Genomic DNA, 17,014 nt, shown 5'->3' on the forward strand with positions numbered 1-17,014 from the left:
TATGATGAGCACTGAGTAATGTATAGAATTGTTGAATTACTATATTGTACACCTGAAACTAATATAACACTGTCTGTTATACTGGAATTTAAAAAAATTATGGCAAAATATACCTAACACAAAATTTACCATTTTTAAGCAGACAGTTCAGGGCATTCAGTACATTCACATTGTTGTGCAGCCATCACCACCATCCCTTTCCAGAACTTTCCATCTTCTCAAACTGAAACTCTGTACTCAGTAAACACTGACTCCCCACCCCCCCACCCCCCAGCCCCTGGCAACCACCATTCTACTTTCTGTCTCTATGAATTTGACCACTCTAGAAGCCTTGTGTAAATGAAATCATAGAATATTTATCCTTTTGTGACTGGCTTATTTCACTTAGCATCTGTCTTCAAGGATCATCCATATAGTAGCATGTGTTCAGATTTCTTCCCTTCTAAAGGTTGAATAATATTCTATTGTATACACAAACCACATTTTGTTTATGCACTCATCTGTCAATGGACATTTGGGTTGCTTCCACATTTTGGTGATTATAAATACGGTTGCTATGAACATGTGTGTACAAATATCTATTCATGTCCTTGCCTTCAGTTCTTTTGTGTATATACCCAGAAGTGGAATTGCTGGATCACATTATAAACTTATGTTTAATTTTTTTAGAAACCAATATATGGTTTTTCACAGTAGTGACATCACTTTGCATTATGCCAGCAATGTACAAGAGTTCTGATTTCTCCACATCCTCACCAACATGTTACTTGTTATATTTTGTTTCATTTTTCTCACTAAACCTTTGTTTTAGTGGGTTTCAAAATTCTGTGACAGATTTTTGGTCAAGTTGTTTCCATTAAATAGTGCTGATTTAAAAAACTAATAACTTAAAATTGACACACACACGTGCATACACACATGCACACACAAATGGTTCACAAAACATTCTCCTTTTCTTCTGAAGGTTTTATGATGCATTGTTATCATTCACCAATCTTTTACTATTAAACGTAAATGGCCAAGTGACACAAACAGCTCTGAGACTGCTCTTCCACCACTGATTAAGACTGGGGTGGCAGGTGTTGGGGATAATATTCATTTAGTTTTCTGAGCTTTCTGGGCAGACTTGGTGACCTTGCCAGCTCCAGCTGCCTTCTTGTCCACTGCTTTGAGGATACCCACAGGAACCATCTGTCTCATGTCACAAACAGCAAAACGACCCAGAGGAGAAGAATCAGAGAAGTTCTCAACATACCAGGAACCATATCAACAATGGCAGCATCACCAGATTTCAAGGACTTGTGTCCATTTCTAGCTTCTTCTCAGAACAACGATCAATCTCCTTCCATTCAGCAAACTTGCAAGCAGTATGAGCTGTGTTGCCATCCAGCACAGGTGCATATCCAGCACTGATTTGGCCTGGACAGTCCAGGATAATCACCTGAGCTATGAAGCTAGCTGGTTCCATTGGTGGGTAGTTTTTGCTGTCACAAGCCACAGTGCCATGACAAACATTTTTGACAGACACATTGTTGACCTTGAAGCCTACATTGTGCCCAGGAAGAGCTTCTTTACTGAAAGATTCATGGTGCATTTCAAACATCTTTACTTCAGTTGTAACACTGAAAGAAGCAAAAGTCACCACCATGCCAGGTTTGAGAATACTAGGCTCCACTTGGCCCCCAGGGCAGTAAATACCACCAATTCTGTGGATGTCCTGGAGGGGCAAAGGCTTGTCAGTTGGCTGAGTTGGTGGCAAGATGCAATCCACAGCTTCAAGCAGTGTGGTTCCACTGGCATTGCCACCTTTATGAATGACTTTCCATCCCTTGATCCAAGGTGTGTTAGCACTTGGCTCCAGCATGTTGTCACCATTCCAACCAGAAATCCGCCCAAATGCTACTGTGTTGGGGTTGTAGCCAACTTTCTTAATGTAGGCACTGGCTTCCTTAATAATTTCCTTGTATCTCTTCTGGCTATAGGGTGTTTGAGTGGAATCTATTTTGTGAACACCAACAATTAGTTGTTTCACATCCAAGTATGTAAAGCAGAAGGGCATGCTCACGGTCTGCCCATTCTTGTAGATACCTGCCTCACCAACACCAGTGGTAACAACCAGGACAGAACAGTCAGCATGCGGTGTGCCTGCAGTCATGGTTTTGATAAAGTCCCCATGTCCTGGGGCATCAATGATAGTCAAACAGTCCCATAACAGTTGCTGATCTTGAATCTCTATAGGGCAACATCTGTGGTGACACTATGTTCATATTCAGCTTTCAAGACCCAGGCATACTTGAAGGAAACTTCCCCATGTCAGCAGCCTCTTTCTCAAGTTTTTCAGTGGTTCTTTTGTGAATCCCACCACATTTATAGATCAGATGGCCAGCAGTGGTAAACTCGCCTGGATCTACATGTCCAGTGATGGCGATATTGATAGGAATCTTTTACTTTCCCATTTTGGTTTAAGTTTAGTGGTGGTTTTCATGACACCTGTGTTCTGGTGGCCAACTCATGGAAAAAGATGTTTTGTTTTGTTTTTAATAAGAACCATCCTGATGGGTATGAAGTGATGTCTCATTGTAGTTTTGATTTACATTTCTCTAATGATTACTAATGTTGAGAATCCTCCATGTACTTATTGGCTACTTGTATATCTTCTTTGAAGAAATGTCTATTCAAGTCCTTTGCCCATTTTTTGAGTTGGGTTGTTTGTTTTTTTGTTGTTGAGTTATAGGAGATCTTTATATATTCTGTACATTAATCCCTTATCCGGTAAATAATTTGCAAATATTATCTCCCATTCTGTGGGTTTCTCTTTTACTCTCTTGATAGCGTCCTTTGATGCATGAAAGCTTTTAATTTTGATGAAGGCTAAGTTTTTATTGTTGCCATTTGTGTGTGTGTCATATCTAACTACATTACTTCTTGTAACATGTAAGAAAGAATCACATTGTTATGCTAAGCTTCTGGGATAATGTTGCAAGTATATGTCTGAGCAAATCTTTATTTATTATTCCTTTGGGTTAATAAGACATATGGATGTACAATGCCAAGCTTCAGATCCTTATAGCTTCCCTTCTGAATTTTCTTATATGTATCAATGGTCCCATCAGTCTTCTAGTTCCCAGGACTGAAAATAGTCATTCTTGACTTCCTGTCCCTCTGTCTTCATAGGCAGCTATAGAAATGGGGAAATTGTTTCCTTTATCCTCCTGGGCAGGTAGATTACATTTCCCAGCCTCCAAGCAGTTACATGAATGAGCTCTGGCCAACAACCCATGGACAGAAGGGATGTTTATTACCTTCTGGGCTGGCAATAAAAGCTTCTATAAAACCCTCCATGCTGTCTCTCTTCCCTCATCTTCTTGCTATATGTGGAATGGAGACACATCTGGTAAGGACAATGTGGACTATGTTAGAGCCACAAGGCAGAAGGGGCCTGGGTCCGTGAATGACTACATGGATCAAGTCCCTCCATTCACCCACATTGTACAATGATGTGAGTGAGAAATAAACTGTTAGTGTTAAACCACTTAGATTTTGGGGGTTTTGTTACAGTAGCTGGCCTGTGCAGACTGATCCCCCAACAGTTCCAAAGTCCTATCAGGGCTATCTTCATAATGTGTCTCCCTGTCTCCTCCTTCCCATGCCTATTTAGGCTACCTTAGTCTTGTTGCTGCTCCCTTCACCCCTAAACTACAAACTATTAATATGGTTATTAACTGGATTACCTGGTTCTACTCATTCCTCCTCTAGTTCACCATTCATGCATACAGAAAATAAATATTTCTAAGAGGATAAATGTTTTATATGCTTATATTTATAAATCTGTGTCATCCAGGGCCTTTCCCCATAGGATGCCTTCTTTCCTCTCCTACCCTCATCCATAGAACACTCATCATCCTTCATGCATTCATGCTTGTTTGTTGATGTTGTTGTTTTAATCTTGGCTCCATCTATTCCTCCTCCTATCTCCTTATCTAAGGCTTAGCCATCCTTCAAATTCAAGTGTTTTCCCTCCTCCAGGGAGCCTTCTGTAAACTCTTATCTTACCTTCTCTCTCATATCCTTGGCTCTAGACATATGTTACTCTTTATACATATAGTTCCATGCTTAATGAATGTCTTCAGTCAGACCAGAGATTCTTTACTTTGGGCACATCAGTGGCATATATGAAGCACCTGAAATTATGTTCCAAATTCTGTGTATGTGCACGTGTGTTTTTTTGAAGCAGGGCTGAACTTATGGGCTTCACACGTCCCTTGCAGTGTTGCAAGTTCACGAGATTGGGATACCCATTGTCCCTAGAAAACAATTCATGAAACAGATATCAGAGGTGAGAAAAGCTTGGGTAGAGGAGGCAAAGTCAGCTCACATAGGAAACCCTTGGTACTCTTCCTGTTTTAACAGTGACCACTGCCTGCCGAGCTTCCAGGGACAGGGGTCAGGAACTCCTGCCATAGTGTGACTCACTGTCCCTCACACAGCCTCACATCTGCCTCATTCCTTTCGGTTCACACAAGGCAGGTGGTTTGTGGAGTAGACCAGAATGGACCAGAGACTTTACTCCTTACCCACCTCAGAGCTGCCTGGGGTGGGGGGCTTAGTTCTTGCCAAACGCTGGGGCAGGAGAAGAGCTCCCCTTTTCTGGTCATTCCCCAAAGAGAATTCCATGCTAGTCAGCAGTCCGTCTTTCCATTGCTCACCTCCATACTCATATGGAGTCTGTCTGAGATCCTATGATCTAGGCCTGGTGGCCTTTGATGCTTGCCCTTCCCGAGGGAGCCCTGGCACAGCCCCTCTGGACCTGTCTCCTCTGCAGCTCTTACTGTTGCTCAGCACCCAATCCTGGCAGCCAGCAGTGCCTTGCTAGCTTTTATCCTCTACAGCTCTTTGAGTGTTTAATAAATTCTTAATTAAAAGCTGGGCACCTCATCTATTTCTGTCAATTGCTTCTCTGTTGTGAAGAAGAGAGGCCTACAGGAGGTAAATGTCAACCCTGAACCCCGCCCTCCTGTCACATACACAACTACGCATCTGCATGCATGTGTGTGGACACACACACACACACACACACACAGAGCAATAGGACTCGGTGCTCTATTTACATAATTCTATTGACATTTTGAGGCTGAAATTATGTATGCTACTTTAATTTGCTGTTAAATTAAATTATGAATGTTTGGAACGTAGTAATTTCTTTTGTTCTATGAACAGATTGTTTTATATATCTGCCTATATTACCAAGTTATTAATTTAATGATTTCATAATAGCAGCTCATTCCTCTGGGTAATATAAAGGCTGAAGTGCATGCTCCATACAGCACAGGCAGATGCTGCTTGCCCTACGTGAATTGAAGGTTTTAGGAATAAAGATATTAGTTTTGGCAGAATGTTTAAGTGTGCATAGGAAAACTGGAGGGATATGTCAGGTCAGCTCCAGCTTCCCAATCTCATTTTAAAAAGGCAGGACATGGTCCATTGCTCATGAGACCAAGTGAAAAATAATTTTCTTAAATAAAGTCAAGCACCTGGCTGATGGTTGGCAAGTTTGAGAGCTGCTGCCTGCCCGTTTACTCTAGCAGCTCTGGACATAGTGCAGCTTTAGCTGGGGCCTTTCCTCTTGCAGATCTGTTGGGCTGTTACCCTGTCAACATCCTGGCAATGTGCTGCCATGGTGACATGGCATTTAGCTTCATCATCCCAGTCTTTGCTGGCATCTTACTCTCTTGTGCGGAAATGGCAAAGAGCCAGCTGCAGTGTGGCAAGGGGAATTGAACATGGAGTATGGATTCAGAGGAGACTTCCTCTGGGGCTTTTGGCTTGGGGTCTCTGAGCCTCAATTCCCTAATCAATAAAATGGGGGCACTGAGATCATCTACAAACCAATTCTGTAGGAGTTATGAGGTTCAAACAACAAATGAGATGAGGATGAGAAAATGCTTTGTAATCAGCAATAGACAGGGCTTTTGGGGGGTTGCAGTTGTGCGGGATGTAGGCAGGTACCACTAATTACCACACATAATGATAGAGCAACAATCTGCATAATTCCCCCTACAGTCTCAGGGGACTCACTGCTTTCTGGGCCTCAGTTCCTTCTGTTCATACCTAAAACTAAGTGATCTCCAAGGTCTTCCCACTCCTGGTAGCTTTGGACTCTATGATTTTTCAGGAGAAGCCACTGGAGTGCTTCATTTTGGTTGGGAAGCCAATGATGAAGGTAGAGCCTTACAAGGAGTTACAGCACATCTGGTGGTTCAATAAACATTGAGCACCTCTGACTTAACAAGTACTGAATCAGAGCTGCAGATACAAGAGTCCCCAACACAGGCACCGAGGTGATGGTCTAATGGGATTCAGATGCCTGAACAGGTGTTCATGTTATCCCGTGGTGATGGTAATGTAACCTTCCCAGATTTGGGCCAGGAAGCCTGGGCTAAGACCTCAAGGTTGACCATAGTTTAGCATGCAAGGAAGGGTTGAGGGGTGGGAATTGCAAAAGCATTTCAGAAAGATTAAGAGCACATGAGTGATGGAGGTAGGAGAGAACACTGCAGCATGGCTGGGCCATCAAGCCTGGGGTTGCGGTAAGAGGAGTGAGATACCAGGCTGGCTGCTGTGGGGAGAACAGTTTGGAAGGGGGTTAGACTGGAGGTGGGGAGGCCAGTTAGGAGACTGTTGGAGTAATCAAGGTGGCAGACAATGAGGGTCTGACTTAGGTAGTGCAGTGCAGTTGAGGCAAGTACACAGATGGTGCTCGGAAGGTAGAATGGGTAAGGTTTCCACTAGGCTGTCAGTTAGATGAGGACAAAATATAAGAGAGCTGCAAAGGCTCAGCTAACAGAGATGTTGGCAGTGGCCCTTTGTCCTACAGTTGTGTCCCCCTCTGCCTCTTACATCATTTCTCAAAAGGAAACTCTGTGTGTCCCATGGCCAGCACACACTGGCACACATGTAAACCCATTTACTGGGTTGTACATAGACACACATGCACATCTCTGGCTGCTCTGTGTGCTCAGTAGGGCAGGTAAAAAGTACTTCTCTGCAGAGCTGACAGATTGCCGAGTCAAAAACAGGGTCACTGCTTACATTTTCTTCACTTGCTTTTTTTGTCTCTACGTGTCACCTCTATGAAATATTCCTGATTTCCTCAAGAAAAAAAAATGAATTCCTTTGTTCTGTGCTGTGTCTATAGTCTTTGTTATTGTCTCTGTTTCAATGTTAGTTTCATTGACACAGTAGTGTGTCTTCATCATTTCTGGATTCCCAATGCCTAGTACCATGTCACTTTTGAATGACTGATGAGACAATGGACCCCAAGGGCACTGGATCTGATCCCTCATAAAGGGAATTTTGGGGTATGTTTCCCAACTTTCCTCAGCAAAATCTTGGATCTTGAGATGTGAGATACTAAGATACCAGAATCTGATGCCAAGGATCCTACCCAATTATCGAAGTGCCAAAGCCAGACCCCTTTGGGGCCACAAAGTGGTTGCTTTTTAAACGTAAATTGATGTTGGAGGTGAGGAAGGTGGAGACAGAAAGGGGAAGAGAAGGAGGGTTGGCTGGCCTTAGGTGGGAGAGGGTAGGAGCTACAAAAGAGGGAAGGGATGACTGCTTAGGCACAAGATAGGGAAATGGTGAAAGTTAAAAAGGGCGGGAGGGGGTCTAAGGTGGCATGGAAGAGCTCAGTGTGAGCCAGGAGCCAGAGCTGGAATGGAAGGTGAGCAGTTGAAGGTGATTTTGCCTAGCACACAGGGGAAGAAAGCAGTGTAGGATTTGTCAACTAGAATTCAGGAGGATGGAGGACAACTATGTTGGGACATCAGGGGAGAGCTCGGACTGAAGTATCCAATGGATAAGACATGCTTGTTTTGTTAATGGCTGTGTACTTACGCCTGAGGCTGGCACTTCATAGATAATGGATCAACAAAAGTTGAATGAATGCTGGGTGCTGTCTGAGAACCATGCAGAGGTGGAGGGAAGAAGGTTGACAGCAGGTAGGAGAAGTGTGCAGTCTCCTGGATGTGGATCTCAGGACTGGCCTATAGTAAAAGGAGGATAGAGGCAGATTCATGGTCTTGGGTTGCATTTTAAGACATTTTCGGCCAGATCTCAAGAATGCTGTTGGTGGTAAATTATTGCTTCTATGCTACACTTCATGGACTGAGAGAATGACTATTCAGAGGCCCTTAGAAGAAGGGCACTAGGCAGGAATTGTGGTCAAGGCTGTGGGTCAGCGTATCCTAAAGAAGGGGGTAGAAGTGGAGTGGTCTTCAGAGAAGTGCAGGGAGCCTTGATTTTTATTGCAAAGCATAGGGTGTCTTTTGTGCCTCACCAAAAGACCACCTTTGTCGGTGACATTGGAGGTGAGTGGGGTGGTTAGGTAGAATCCAGGGTGAAGAATATTTGCCTTTCCACTGTCTCCAAAGAAAAAACCTGGAGACTTTCGGAGGCCCTTTGGAGCACCTGGAAGTCTGGAGCCCTGAGCTATTTAATGTTTCCAGCAATGAACTAGATGATGAGACAGAGCACGCTCATTAATTTCATAGATGACACCCAGCTGAGGCTGGAGGGGCACCTTGGAGGATTGGATTAGAATTCAAATGGATTCCAGTAGGTCTTAGAGATTGGTCAGAAACCAAAAAGATGAGATGCCAGAAGGACAAGGGCAGAGTGAGGAAAAGGCAGCCACACGAATGATAAGGCGGAATGGCTTGCTGGGTCCCAGCCCTGCCTGAAACCTGAAAACTTTCTTGGCCTCCCTGCTTGATTCATCATGGCTGACATTTGCACACAGCTTACAATGAACTCACACAGTTCTCTCCTTTGAGCCTGTGACAACTTTCTGAGAGAGGATTTGCTATGAGTAAGTTCATGGGGGTTCAGAGATGTTAAAAAATCTGCCCAAGGCCACACAGCTGATAGGTATCAAAGCCAGATGCAAACTGTGTTAGCGCTTTGCAGCATTCCTCTGACACTTGCCTCAGAGTGCTTTACTCTGTCATCTGATCCTTGACCTCATTCGGAACTGAGATCCCCTGCTCCTTCCCCTTGATCTCAGGCCAGCCCCCATTCCCTCTCTGGCCAAGATCCTGGGGTGCATCAGTTCAACCCAATTCTTTTTTTTTCTTTAAATTTTTTATTGTTATGTTAATCACCATACATTACATCATTAGTTTGTGATGTAGGGTTCCATGATTCATTGTTTGTGCATAACACCCAGTGCTCCACGCAGAACGTGCCCTCTTTAATACCCATCACCAGGCTAACCCATCCCCCCACCCCCATCCCCTCTAGAACCCTCAGTTTGTTTTTCAGAGTCCATAGTCTCTCATGGTTCATCTTCCGCTCCGATTTCCCCCCCTTCATTCTTCCCCTCCTGCTATCTTTTTCTCCTTTTTTTTTTTTTTTTAACATATAATGTATTATTTGCTTCCAAGGTACAGATCTGTGATTCAACAGTCTTGCACAATTCACAGCGCTCACCATAGCACATACCCTCCCCAATGTGTATCACTTAGCCACCCCATCCCTCCCACCCCCCACCACTCTAGCAACCCTCAGTTTGTTTCCTGAGATTAAGAATTCCTCATATCAGGGCGCCTGGGTGGCTCAGTTGGTTAAGCGACTGCCTTCGGCTCGGGTCATGATCCTGGAGTCCCGGGATCAAGTCCCTCATCGGGCTCCCCGCTTGGCGGGGAGTCTGCTTCTCCCTCTGCCCCTCCCCCCTCTCATGTGCTCTCTCTCTCTCTCTCTCATTCTCACTCTCTCAAAATAAAATAATAAATAAATCTTAAAAAAAAAAGAATTCCTCATATCAGTGAGGTCATATGATACATGTCTTTCTCTGATTGACTTATATACAATGGAATATTATGCAGCCATCAAAAGAATGAAATCTTGCCATTTGCAACAATGTGGATGGAACTGGAGGGTATTATACTGAGCGAAATAAGTCAACCCAATTCTTATCAGTGCCCATGCTTATCAAGAACCTAGATTCATTCCCATTGGACTAGACTCGCCTTGATGACTTTCGCACTTTGGTTCAATCCAACTATCCTCACCCGACTTGCTGAGGGCGCTTGGAGGGAATTATATCATTGGGTGGGTGGAGCCACCACACATCCACCAGCCAGGCCCTCAGTTCTGCTTGGCAGCAGCCTTCATGTGTTTCTGGTCAGCTCGCTCTCCTCAAGGTCCTCAACTCATTACTGACCCATTTATTATTGTGATGATTCTACTCAAGACAAGATGGAGGTCATTTGGCATAAACTCCCCCAGCTCCCTCTTCTCATTGTCTTTCAACCCACCCAAGTCTGCATCAACCCTCACCTCCTGTCCTCTTGGCTCAGGGCAAGGGAGGGTTTTCATCTCTGCTGTGCCCACAGCCCTCCCCATCCCACCTCCTCTGGCATGCACTCCCCCAGGCCCCTGCTTTAGAGACTCCTTCCACCTGGTCCTTAAATGCGCTCCAGCTGGGGCTAGCTTATGATACTCTCCGTAGAGGGGAAGGCGGGCTGGAGACGCATAGGCCCCTGCTACTGGTGCCAGTGAGGTTCTGGTTGTCGGGTTACATGAGTGTTCATGGGCACTTTACATATATCTTATCACAAGTAGCTCTATTACATCATTTAAACAACCAAATTTGATGAAAATAACTCTCCTTCCACCACGCTACAGCACCTTGCTCTGCCCTTCTTAGTGAAGTTCCTGGAAGATCACCTAGCTTCTCATCTCCAACTTCATTTCTTGTTTCCTCTTTAAACTACCATTCCACTGACAGGAGCCCCTCATGACCCCTGATATGTCTCTGTGCAGCCCACACCTCACCTGCCTTCCGTGTTGCATTAACTACTCAGCTACTCATCTTCTGAAACCGCTGAGACCTAAGCCATTACTCTGTCCTGCTTCTGTCTCCCCTGAGCTTGCTGCCCAGTATCTCCTAGGAACTTTGCTGGCTCCTCTTCTTCTGCTGAGCGTGTTCATGTCTGCAATCTTCCAGAGTCCTATCTCAGTGTCTTCCTTCCCTTTCTTCCCACCCCTTCACCAGACCAGGTTCTCCCATGGCTTCACCTCCACCCACTCCCATGCTTATCTGGCCACCACGCATCTCTCCTGCACCACAAGCCCTACCCAAACCACCGCTAGGTAGCTTCCACCCAACCTGACCCTGACTGGGTCCATTTTATTGCCACTTCCAATTTGCTCTCCTTCTGGGCACCAACCCCTAGGAGTTATCTTAGATGTCTCCATCTTACTTTCCTCACATCAAATTGCAGGCCAACATCCTCCCCAGAGTCATGGTATCTGTTTGTGGTCATGGTCTCCTAACTGATCCCCCTGTCCTAGCCTTCCAGAGCTGATTTTGCCAACACGCAAAATGGTTACTTCCCCCTGAAACGAATAATGTACTATGTGTTGGCTAATTGAATTTAAATAAAAAAATTATCACTCCCCTGCTTAAATCCTGAAGTTCCTCCCTGTTACCTACAGGTCTGAGTCCAGATTCCATAGCTCACACACATCTGATACCCTCTGCCTCTTTGGTGGCATTTCCTGCTCTTGATATACTTGGCTGCTTGCAGGTCCCAAGGACACCATTCTCCTCAACCTCTGTGTGCTCTTGCACATGCTGTGCATACGGCTCAGATGACCTTCCCTTCATTTGCCACCTGGGAACTGTTACTGAAACCCCCTTGCTTCCCACTGTAGGGCAGCGACACCATGCAGTGATTAAGAGTGCTGGTACTGGGGCGCCTGGATGGCTCAGTCGATTAAGCATCTGCCTTCAGCTCAGCTCATGATCTCAGGGTCCTGGGATCAAGTCCCGCATCAGGCTCCCTGCTCAGTGGGGAATCTTATCCCTCTCCCTTTGCCATTCCCTCTCTTTCCCTCTCTCTCTCAAATAAATAAATAAAATCTTTTAAAAAATGGAGTGCTGGTCCTGGAGTCACACCACTGAGGCTCAAATGCTGGTTTTGCCTCTTCCAGCTCCATGACTTGGGTCACACGTCTTGAGGCTCACTGTCCTCTTCTGTAAAGTGGAAATGAGGAAAGCATCCACTCTGTAGGATAGTTGTGAGGATTAAACAATCCCTCTGTTAAGCGCCTGTCCTCGTGCTCAGTGCACAGAAAGTTTTTGCTGGCCCTTAATAATGCTGGAGGGGTCCTGTTCATCCTCTAAGACACAGGTCCGATACCACCTGCTCTGGAAAGCTGTCCCCGACCTTTCAGACAGATTTAATTTTACCACTTGTTGATTCTGAGACTATAATTATGAGTGTTTGTCACTCATACACCGTACATTATTTTTACTGTAGTCCCCAGAGTCTGAGATGGTGTTTAATGTTCGATGAATCCCTCACTCACTCCTCAAAGAGGCTTAGTTACTGAAGGGCTACTGTGGTTTTGGACAAATTTTCTGACCCAATTTACTCATGTACAAACTGAAGCCACTGTGAAAGGGATGTTGCATTCTGAAAAGGGACTCTTAGTTAGGAGGCAAAGTTTTTATATGAATCTAAATCCCTAAGTGATCAGGATGGAATAGGTAGAAATTAGGACTAGTCAGAAGAATATACATGGCTCATTGGGAGTGTGGCTGTGGACTGGAGCAGGAAACTATTACACAGTGTGCATGCAAGCGTGTGTGTGCCTGTGCACTCTGGCCATGCCCTGTGTATTGGGTTGCTGAGAGTTGTCTCACTGCTCTCTGCCCAAGCAGCTGGTCGTGGGTAGCTTCAGCTGGCTTGGCCTGCCTCCCTAACAATGATCTCAAGGGGCAAAAGTCATGTTGCTGCAACAAAGACTAAAATGCCAGGCCCTACTAACAGGCATGGGAGAGGCTCCCCAGATAGACAGGCAGCCTTTGTGGGCCTCCCAAGCGCACAGGGCTTGGGTGCTGCCTGAAGGGCTGCCAGAACATTCTTGTGCCTGGGCTGGGCTGGGAAGCAGCTGACGCCAGTCCTGGGCGGGTGCCGATCCCGCCTCTGCCTCTGCAGGCTGGGGTAAGCAGGACTGCTGCCTGATGCTCTCTTCCCCAATTTCCCGGGCTGGGTGGGAGACGGGGGGCGGGTAGAGACTCTTGCGGGGAGTGCCAACTCTTTGTCCACAGCCAGGATCCGCTCTGCCAGGCTGTGGCGTGTTCTGCCTTGTCAGTTTCTGGCCTGCCTGCTGTAGGCCTTCGGTGTCTCCTCTCTAGCGCCCTTTAAGGGTTAAGAGTGTGTCCCCGACTGGTGCTACAGAACGAGCTAGGAAAGCAGATCTGCTGTCTGCTTTCTGGCACTCCTGTCTCATGCTATGACTGCTTTCAGTCCCTCTGGGGCTGGCACTGGCTCTTCCTTTACGGCCCTGTTGGAATTTTGTGACCCACCTGTGGATGGCTCCTTTGGGACCACTGACCCTCAGGACGTTCATGCATCTCTATCCGCCACCTGCACATTGGAGGTGCAAACCCCATTCCCAGAGAAGGCCTGGGCCTGGTTCTCATCACCTCTTTTGGGCAGGGGCAATTTGGACATTCAACTCAGTCCTTGCATGCAACTCATCTGACATGGTCTGCTGTTTCTCCAGCACAGAACTGGATTCCCTTCTCCCTGGTGTTCAGATGCGGCCTGCCTCCTGGTCTATAACTGATCTATAGCCTATGTAATGTAGTGTAGTCTGGACTGTGGTGGAGACGGCTGTGAATACCAGACAGGGCAACACTGTGGCAAGAGGGAATTTGGGTAAAGGGACCTGTCCTGGGAGGGAAACGACAGTCTCAGCTGCATTCCCATAGATGCCAATTAACTGTGCAAGCCAGCGAAGACTGGAGGGAGGGGGGAGTGTGCCCCGAGGCTATCCCAGCTGCCCATCACAGCGTTTGAAGCTATGCCATGCTCAGGCCTGGCTGACTTGTCATCTTCTGTGTGTCCTTGCAGGATGAAGACATTGAAGCTTGCCTCCTCCTAACGACCTTCAGCAGAGAACCCAAGTCAGCTTCTGAGGCAGACATGTCCCCATGTCAGCCGTGCCACCACCCAGGCAATTAACCGCTGCTGTAATTCTGGGTTTCTGTCCCCATGGGCCCCCCTTCCCCACAACCATGTTGAACAAGAGTCTGTATAGGAGAAGGGAAAGTGACTGTCTGGTCTGGCAGCCCAGGCGGCCGGGCTGAGAGATGACAAGAGTCTGAATGGAGGGGCCGTGTGGTTTTAATCACTACAGATGCTGTTCTGGGAGCAGATGTAAGACAGCTCCCAAAGAGCATCGGGGGGCCACAGCACCCTGAGGATAAGTGAGGATGACATCTAGAAGACAGGATCTTCTCTGGGATCACTATCCCCTTGGGGCCGGCCCCAGGCTCTGCCAATTACCTCCCTGGCTTGCTGGGCTCTGCTGTCGGGGAGGGGGCCTGAACTAGCCCTGTCCAGGGTGCCTCTGTGTCGGGGCTACTGGGAGGCTGAGGAGTGACCTCTGGGGAGCACAGATCCCTGGGGTCCCTGTTGGGGGCCTCCCCAGAGTTGTTTCCTGCTGGGCGGTAGTGCAGCATCATCCTTGGTGAATCAGAAGCTACGGCTGACCCTGGGAGGACGGCCTCAGAGGAGAGAACCTATTTTGAGCCAGTGAAATGATTAGTGGTACCAATCACACATTCTCAGCCTAGACCCTTATGGCCTACTTACAGGCGGTTGCTGAGTTTCCGGGGCCTGCGCACTCCCTTCTTTCCTATCCCTCCTTCTCTTCTCTAGGCCAGCTGCCCTCACCTCTCTTTTGTTCTTCCTGCTTTCTCCTCCCATCCGCATGGGAAAGGAGAGCCCGGAAGCCTCCGAGGGCCCTAGTCTGCTTCTCCAGGAGCCCCAAACCTTTAAAATGACTCCGGAGCTTCTAAAGCTGCATTATGCTCCCCTCAAGCTGACCCCAGGTATATTCTTCGTAAGCGTGATGGTAAATAAAAAAGGAGGGAGGGGCTTGGGGGTGCTCATGGGGTGAAGGATCCAAGGGCTTTTCTTTGGAAAGTGGGGGTGCTGGGGGTGAATAAGAGAGGGAAAGTTGGAATAATCCAAGAGAGAAGGGTCAGAGGAGTTATCCTGCTCTTGGCCTGTTACCAGATTTCTCAAGGCTGCAGGGGGGCATTTGGTGAGTGACCTAAAAGGTCAAGCCATGCCCTTGAGGCATGTAGAAGAGGTAGCCCAGGGGCCTGACATCTCTGGGGACATGGACCAGTGGTCCGATCCTCGGAGCATTTGTCTGGCCTGCCAGACAAAGCCTGGGCACCATCCCCATTTGCTCTCTCAACAGACAGCATTTAGCATCCGTTATCTACCGGGCTCTGGGCTAGGTGCATAGTGAAGGTGGGGAGTAAGCAGTGCTGTGAAGGAAGAGAAGACGGTACCGGAATGAAAATTAACAGGGGCAGCCGGCCCTAGGTTCTCAGAGGACGTGACATTTAAGCTGAGACGTGAAGAATAATTTGGCATGAGCAGAGCCAAGAGTGGGAGAAGAGGGATAGGTGTGGGCATGAATGGAGCCCCTGAGGCCAGCAGGAGGTTGGCTCTTGGGAGCTGAAGGAGGGCCCACATAGCTGTAGAGAGGCCAGGCTGGCGGGGGACGAACAGCCCGAGCCTTACAGGCCGTGCTAGGGAGTGTGGATTTTGTCCTTTGTACCACAGACAGGCATGCCCATCCTGAGCCTGGTGCTCTCTGACTCACCGCTCACCCAGGCCTGTGCTAATGTGTTTGGCAGGGGCTGCTCCTGCAGACTGGTTTGCCAGGCTCTGGGTCAGCAGGCTTGTAGCTGGTCTTAGCTAGTGGGAGACACTGGTAGGAGAGGGGGCCAGGAGGATGAAGCTAGGGTACTTCTCCTTCTTTGCCTTAGGCAGTGTTTCTGACACTAGCTGCACCTCTTCTACATCATTCTATTTTTTTAAATTTTTTTATTGTTATGTTAATCACCATACATTACATCATTAGTTTTTGATGTAGTGTTCCATGATTCATTGTTTGTGCATAACACCCAGTGCTCCACGCAGTACGTGCCCTCTTTAATACCCATCACCAGGCTAACCCATCCCCCCCTCCCCTCTAGAAACCCAGTTTGTTTTTCAGAGTCCATCATCTCTCATGGTTCGTCTCCCCCCCGACTTACTCCCCTTCATTCTTCCCCTCCTGCTATCTTCTTCTTCTTCTTTCTTTTTCTTAACATATATTGCATTATTTGTTTCAGAAGTACAGATCTGTGATTCAACAGTCTTGCACAATTCACAGTGCTCACCGTAGCACATACCCTCCCCAATGTCTATCACCCAGCCACCCCATCCCTCGCACCCCCCACCTCTCCAGCAACCCTCAGTTTGTTTCCTGAGATTAAGATTTCCCCATATCAGTGACGTCATATGATACATGTCTTTCTCTGATTGACTTATTTCACTCAGCATAACACCCTCCAGTTCCATCCACGTCGTTGCAAATGGCAAGATCTCATTCCTTTTGATGGCTGCATAATATTCCATTGTGTATATATACCACATCTTCTTTATCCATTCATCTGTCGATGCACATCTTGGCTCTTTCCACAGTTTGGCTATTGTGGACATTGCTGCTATAAACATTGGGGTGCACATACCCCTTTGGATCCCTACATTTGTATCTTTTGGGTAAATACCCAGTAGTACAATTGCTGGATTGTATGGTAGCTCTATTTTCAACTGTTTGAGGAACCTCCATACTGTTTTCCAGAGTGGCTGCACCAGCGTGCATTCCCACCAACAGTGTAGGAGGCTTCCCCTTTCTCCGCATCCCCGCCAACATCTGTCGTTTCCTGACTTGTTAATTCTAGTCATTCTGACGGGTGTGAGGTGGTATCTCATTGAGGTTTTGATTGGGATTTCCCTGATGTCAAGCGAGGTTGAGCACTTTTTCATGTGTCTCTTGGCCATTTGGATGTCTTCTTTGGAAAAATGTCTGTTCATGTCTTCTGCCCATTTCTTGATTGGATTATTTGTTCTTTGAGTGTTGAGTTTGATAA

General features: G+C 46.8%; 1 pseudogene; it reads right to left on the reverse strand.

Annotated features, from left to right (window-relative positions):
* Window positions 1-1,004: 1,004 nt before the first annotated feature.
* Window positions 1,005-14,542, reverse strand: LOC118356753 (annotated as a pseudogene).
* Between the last annotated feature and the right edge of the window lie 2,472 nt (window positions 14,543-17,014).

This window comes from Zalophus californianus, chromosome 2 (genome assembly GCF_009762305.2).
Source record: "Zalophus californianus isolate mZalCal1 chromosome 2, mZalCal1.pri.v2, whole genome shotgun sequence".
In the NCBI taxonomy this organism is placed as follows: domain Eukaryota; kingdom Metazoa; phylum Chordata; class Mammalia; order Carnivora; family Otariidae; genus Zalophus; species Zalophus californianus.